The sequence below is a fragment of the Arvicola amphibius genome, chromosome 9, assembly GCF_903992535.2.
Source record: "Arvicola amphibius chromosome 9, mArvAmp1.2, whole genome shotgun sequence".
In the NCBI taxonomy this organism is placed as follows: Eukaryota; Metazoa; Chordata; class Mammalia; order Rodentia; family Cricetidae; genus Arvicola; species Arvicola amphibius.
The window spans coordinates 95,632,612-95,638,611 of record NC_052055.2 but is presented as its reverse complement, the minus strand read 5'-3'; positions in this window follow the sequence as shown (position 1 = coordinate 95,638,611).

Below are 6,000 nucleotides of genomic sequence, written 5' to 3'. Positions count from 1 at the left end.
AGCCCCTTTCCCTCACCACCATTCCTACAGAGCCGATGGCAAACCCTGGCTCAAACTGAGGGGAGGGGAGAGAACCAGCAACGTGACTGGAGGTCGTTGAGCACCGGGGGAATGGGATAGGAACAGAGTGTATACATAACCTCCTTTCCGGCATGCTCCAGCCATGATGGGTTCACCCAAAAGCCCCAGAGCAAAACGAGGGCATGGGCACTGTACTGAACCATAAATGGGGCTGCTCTTGCTGCCATTTTGAAGGATAGGCACCTGGTCACGTGTTTCTAGCCTTCTGCTTTTCTAGCACCAAAGGAGGCAAAGCAAAAGCTGGTAAAGACTTCCAAAGTGGTGCTCACTGTTATTGACAGTTTGGTTTCTAAGGACTTTGGCTCAGCTATACAAAGAGAGACGCAATTGCTTGCTTAGTCCCAATCCACACAACCTCCTCCATGAGGCTTCTGTATGGTGCCCATGTAGCCCGTTCTTTCCCCATGCCCCCAGTCCTTCCCAGGGCTCCTGCCTTCCCAGCAGAGGCTACCAAGGCCTGACTAAAATGACAAGGGACTTCCTTTTTCCTCCACAGACCTCTTAGAGTTGAAAATGGACGGGACAGCCCAGAGCCTGAAAATAAAGGGCTGTTGGGCCAACGGAAGCAACTGCAGGTAAATGCCCACAAATACTTTAGTTTAGTGCATGCAGATGGGGTCACACCACAGCCTTAGTCAGACAGCTCTCTGTGAGATGGGAGGTAGTGACATCAGTCAACATCCCTCTGTGGGCCCTGCTGCAGCTCACAGTGTTGGTATTTCATTGCCTGTCCGTTTCTCCTGACTTGGGAGTCCTCAGTGAGCTGCGAATGGGAACCTCGCTCCTCACCCCCACTTGGCCTTGCTGGTGTTTGTCTCACTCCTCAGTCACGCTTCTGTGGCTGCAGTTCCTCAGCAGGAGTGAGCAGAGCATACGCGCCTAGAATTTGTGTGCCGGATGCTCCCCTGGCAGCCTGATTTGAGAAACTTAATGGTGACAGCGTGTTTGCTTCTTCCTAGACAGCAAGTCTTTCCTTGCTCTCACATCCAATCTGGGGTCATGTTTCAGTTTGTGACCTCAGGGTTAGTCTGGCATAACCTGCCAGACATTTGGGTCCAGTGCCACTGTGGGTGGCAACAGACGGCAAACGGGTTTCACATTCACAGACATGAGGCCCTCTCCTCGCGGGGGATTCCCCAGAAGAGGGCATTGCCTCTGTTCTATGGAGGATGATTGAGAGGTCCATTGCCCACTGCCTTCAGCCAGTGCACAAGTAGACCCACACACTGTCCGTTGCCACCAACTTGCCTTTGGGAAGTAGTCTCGACACATTGCTATAAACATGGCCAGAAAACATAGCCTAGTTGGCAAAGTGTTTACCTTGCAAGCCCAAAGATCTAAATTCGATCCTCAAAAAGCCACATGAAAAAGGCAGGTGTTTGAGGTTGGAGAGATGGCTCAGTGATTAAGAGCACCGTGGCTCTTGAGAGAGCAGGGGTTTTGTTCTCAGTACCCATGTGGCAGTTCACAACCATCAGCCACTCTGGTTCCCGGGGATCTGACATCCTGTCTGGCCTCCACGGGCATTTGCAGGCTCTTGTAGACCAGACATTGAAACACCTAGTATAAAAGTAAATCAATCTTGAAGAAAACAAAAGCAGGAGTGGTGGCATACGCTTAAGATCCCAGCGAGAGGCACAAACTGGCACACCCCTGAGGCTCACGATCCTGCCAGCCCAGCCAACTTGACAAGTTTTGGACCAATGAGACCCATATCAAAAAGACTAATAATAATAGACAATGCAGGGCAGTTTCTGGAGAATAACACACACATACACAGGAGGGGGGGTCCTTCTCTAAATTGGATCCATAAACCCTCAAAATGAAACAGTATATATTCTTTTACAATACTGACCCTATGCACAATCTCAAACATGAACAGCTTGCTTTTGTTGTTGCTGTCATTTGTTTTCTGTTGAAACTTTGAGTAGAGGATATTATAAAAGGAAAAACAACCATTTGCTGCCTCCTCCAGGTCCTCTGGAAAACACGTGTCCTTGTTACCCGAGCTACAGTTACAAGGAGAACATATAATGACTTTAACTCTTTGTATTTTCCTGCCTGATTTGATGACTAAAATCATTAAAAAGTCTTTTTATCTGGGCCATTTCTCACAAAATGTATCATTCTAAAACTTAGATTCTTAAAAAACCAAAAAAGACATTTTGGTAAAGAGCCTTAAAAAAAAAAAAAAGTAACCATAAAGTCTACCTAAGACTGACAGCAAATAAAACCCTGGAGTTTAAAGTGTAATCAAACAATCTTAACCTGTTACATTATATCATAATATAAATTAGATTCAATTCTTTTACTAGATAGGACCAATAAGAAGTAAGAAGGAAAGTAAAGAGAGGTTTTTTTTCTTTTCTTTTTTGTTTTGCTTTTGTTTGTTTGTTTTTTGCATAAGAAAAATTTTTTCATGGTAAAATAAGGTTTTGTTGTAAAATAAAATTATTAGATATCTCCAAAATGAGAAAGATGAGAAACAAAAACAAAACAAAATTCTTAACCACATAATAGAAGATCCCAGTGAGTCACAGGGAGTTTACAAAAGGTATATAATAATTGCACTGTTTGAATTCCAAAGGTCAAACTCCAGAGCACTGTTATGAAACTAAAATGCAGTCCTCCACTTCAGACAATGAGGTTAACTGGTCATAAGGCTGAGCATTAGAAACTATGAAGCTTAGCCCTAAATGAACCATCATCGGGAACCACCCCCAAAGCCCACACCAAGGCTCCAGGAACATTGAGCAAGAGGAGGCAGAAAGAAGGCACCGAGGAGGAACTCAGTGAGAAGCTATTGCCCTCTGTAACTCCCATCAGCCGCGGTAGCAGCACAAGACCCACACAAGAGGGAGCCAGCAGAAATGCTAGCGTAGGTGGGAGAGGGGCTCGCCAGTACCCACCCTGCACTAAGGGGCTCTTGTCAGTTAGCAGCTCCCGGGGAAGAGACGGTCATTCTTCTCTAAGGGCATGGCCACTGGTAGGTTTGCCCATGCCCTAGTGGATGACCTCACATTCCTACACATATGAACAGTACTAACAACTTACTGAGAAAGAGGTGGAGGGAGGAGCCTAGGAGGTAGACATGAGCACATTTCCCTACAAACATGCATGGATTCTCAAAGAACAAAACTTATGGTGAAAACAAATTAAAACAATGAAGTTTTCTTAAGATACTGATCTGTTCCTAGTAACATTTATAAAAACTGGCTTTAAAATAAAAACAGAGTTTATGTGCTATCAAAATAATGCAATGTTTTCTGCTAAGGCTTTTAATTGTGAAGGCACCTGAGTCATAGCATTATCAGGATTTATTTAGAAATACATTTGGGGGTTTTTTGGTTTGTTTGTTTGCTTGTTTTTTTGTTTTTGTTTTTACTGAAGGCCTGGCTGAAGATGGCATATTTTCTGTATGTTCATCAACCTGGGAAACCTAAAGCCACGAGGTTAAATGGCTAAAGAGAGAGCTGATATTTTGACCCTTGCTCTCCAGGATAAGGAAATGCTGAATCTCCTCTCCTCTTGGCAAAGAGGCCTTGGAGACCCCAGAGGTTGGACTTTAAATATATCCTACAAAACAGATCATCTTTAGAAGGGAAAACGAATTGTGTGCTTTGATTGGGAGCCACGTAGGCAGCATGAAACTGACTCATCCCAGCAGATGGGCAGCTGGTAAAGAAAACAATTTAAAACACCAAGGAGCTCCCTCTAGATTCTTACGTACGACACCCAGTGAGTCTCGAGTGTCCTGAAAAAGGGGGAGGGGGTGTTTTTCCATTTCCATTCTCTCAAACACCCAGCAAGAAAGATAGTTAGAAATATCACAGAACTACATTCTGTCTGTGCCTTAGCAAGTTTCCCACTGTTCTTTGTTCAGTTGAGAACCTGGCTCTCCAAAACGCCGACAAGAACGTCCTTCACACACCCTGCTTTCACCAGTTTACAAAGGACCTTATATGGGCTTATTAAATTCTCCCAAGGCCAGACTCCAGAGAATGGTAACTTAGTTCAGCTGTGTGGTAGTTTGAACGTAATTGGCCCCTATAAGCTCCTTAGGAGGTATGGCTTTGTTGGAGTAAGTATGGCCTTGTCAGAGGAAGGGTATCACTGTAGGGATGAGCTTTGAGGTTTCCTATGCTCAGGATACTGTTCAGTGTCTCAGTTGACTTCCTGTTTCCTGTAAGATGTAGGACTCTCAGCTACTTCCCCAGTACCATGTCTGACTACATGCTGTCATGCTCACCACCATGATGATAATGGACTGAACCTCTGAAACTGTAAACAAGTTCTTAATTAAATGTTTTCCTTTATAAGCATTGCCGTGGTCATGGTGTCTCTAAACAGCAACAGAAACCCTAACTAAGACACCGTGCATGACATAAAACCTTATTTTCCAAAAAGAGCACAAGGTGAGATACAAGAGAGCCATTTGGAGCTTAAGTCAAGGACTGACACATTCTCTTCAAAGAGAACCCAGGGGTCAACTTCAGATAAATAAATCACTAGGTTTTGAAATGATCCAAATTGGCGATGTCTTGATAACACTTATATCCATCTCTAGCCCGTGCCTCCAGTCAATCCTTTCTAAATGGTCCAAAAATCTTTTCACACCTAAATAACAGGCACAAGATATACCAGACTTGCCACCATTGTACAAACAAATGAACGTAAGTTGTGCTTTGCCAAAGAACACAGTCAACAAGACAAAATGACAGCCTACAGAATGGGAAAGGATCCTCACCAACCCCACATCAGACAGAGGGCTGATCTCCAAAGTATACAAAGAACTCAAGAAATTGGTCATCAAAAGAACAAATAATCCAATAAAAAATGGAATACAGACATAAACAGAGAAGTCTCAACAGAGGCATCTAAATACACCTGTAAGAATGACCAAGATCAAAAATACTGATGACAACTTATGCTGGAGAGGTTGTGGGGGAAAGGGAACACTCCTGCATTGCTGGTGCAAGTGCAAACTGGTACAGCCCCTCTGAATGTCAGTGTGGCGATTTCTCCATAAAATTAGGGAACAGCTTTCCTCAAGACCCAGAAATACCATTTTTGGGTATATACCAAAAGGATGCTTAATCGTACCACAAGGACATGTGCTCATCTATGTTCATAGCAGCATTGTTTGTCATAGCCTGAACCTGGAAACAACCTAAATGCCTCTCTGATGAAGAATAGATAAAGAAAATGTGGTACATTTACACAATGGAGTACTACATAGCAGAAAAAAATAATGACATCTTGAGATTTGCAGGCAAATGGATGGATCTAGAAAACATTATATTTAGTGAGGTAACCCAGACCCAGAAAGACAAATATCATATGTAGTCACTCATAAGTGGTTTTTAGACATAAAGCAAAGAAAAACTAGCCTGCAATTCACAATCCCAGAGAACCTAGATAACAAAGAGGACTCTAAGAGAGACATACATGGATCTAATCTATATGGGAAGTAGAAAAAAATAAGATCTAAGTAAATTGGGAGCATGGGTACCATGGGAAAGGGTAGAAGGGGAGGGGAGAGGAAAGTAGGGGAGCAGAGCAAAATGTATAGCTCAATAAAATCAATTTTAAAAAGTTTTTTGAAGAAGAGGAAGAAGGAGGAAGCGGAGGAGGAGGAGGAGGAGGAGGAGGAGGAGGAGGAGGAGAAGAAGGAGGAGAAGAAGAAGAAGAAGAAGAAGAAGAAGAAGAAGAAGAAGAAGAAGAAGAAGAAGAAGAAGAAGAAGAAGAAGAAGAAGAAGAAGAAGAAGAAGAAGTTGTGTTTGTGTTTTGCAAAGCATCAGAAAGCTGCCATGGAGACAGCACAAAATTTTCACAAGACAACATACCAGGATATCCTCTGACGACTGCCAGCACCACCCCACCCCACCCCACCCCCGACTTTGGATTCTTAGAAGATGG